Source organism: Macadamia integrifolia, chromosome 2 (assembly GCF_013358625.1).
Source record: "Macadamia integrifolia cultivar HAES 741 chromosome 2, SCU_Mint_v3, whole genome shotgun sequence".
NCBI lineage: Eukaryota > Viridiplantae > Streptophyta > Magnoliopsida > Proteales > Proteaceae > Macadamia > Macadamia integrifolia.
This window is the reverse complement of record NC_056558.1, coordinates 15,070,559-15,071,688: the sequence shown is the minus strand read 5'-3', so window position 1 is coordinate 15,071,688 and position 1,130 is coordinate 15,070,559. Positions and strand designations below refer to the sequence as shown.

The following is a 1,130-nucleotide window of genomic DNA, read 5'->3' as shown; positions in this document are numbered from 1 at the left end:
TAACGATGTCAAATTCACATTAACAAAACCAAAAGGTTTTGATACTATAATGATATCAAATCTAACTACAGTTGCAAAAAAGATTACATAGATCCTTCTTATTCTGATCAAACAATCATTAGGTTCAAACTTAACAAGGCCAAAATCATTCTTCAGTTAACGGAACAAAATTTAGAATTTTTTCACATAAACAAAATTTCTAACATTGGAAGAGTTTCAATAAGCTAAGAGTGACAGGAAAAAAAGAAGAGGATTAACCTTCATTCATTGCCCACATACAACCTTCTCTCAAACTCTAATGACATGGTTATGTAAGTAAAATAAATATTAAACACTAAACTTCAACCAAATTGAAATCCAATTGGTCATCTTAGTGGTCGAAACTGTTGCCATGCAGAGTCCTGAATCAGTAAAATTCCGAATAGCCAACATGTCAAAAGCCATTGGACATCATTAGTGACACTAGATCCATCCAGTGAGATGAATTTAGACAATTATCCCAGATGTATCAGTAGCCATATCTAATTCAGATGTGATTCAATTGTCAGTTGCAAAATTACAATCCAACCAGGAAATGCTCGAGTGGTACTAGGAATTATTCTGTTTCAATACATTGTATATGACACATAACCCCAGAAACAATAGCCCTAAATGGGAGGACCAATCTGCATTAACCTTACTTTACATATCAAACATGGATACTCATAACCTCAGCACTAAGAATGAATTATAGCAATCAAAGAAGGAAAGAAATACATATATCGTGTCAAACCATTGCCATCAACCACGTTGATTCTAAGTTCACAAATCATCCACAACACTGAGGAACTTTATCTCACACCACAAGATATCAATGAGGCTTCTTTTCAATATTTATTTTAGGAGAAAAGAATGCCACCCAGTTGTGCACTCCTGCGCCAACACACAGAGACACTGAAATGACCATCCTGCCCTCCCCAGTTGGATGCCTCGGCTCACGCTTAAATTGGTGGGCACAGGGACCACGCGGCCAAGTAGCATTCTCTTTCCTTTTATTTTGTTTCTCTATGATCTATAGCGAGACTGCACTTCAAGTGAGTTCAAATTTTGAACAGCACATAAAAATGAAAATGAAACTCAAATCTGTCTCC

The 1,130-nt window shown here is 36.1% G+C and overlaps 1 protein-coding gene across 1 annotated transcript in view; it reads right to left on the bottom strand.

Annotated features, from left to right (window-relative positions):
• Positions 1-1,130, bottom strand: part of LOC122070292 (ras-related protein RABC1-like) — a 19,087-nt gene that overhangs the window by 3,778 nt on the left and 14,179 nt on the right. The gene's annotated exons all lie outside the window — the stretch shown is intronic.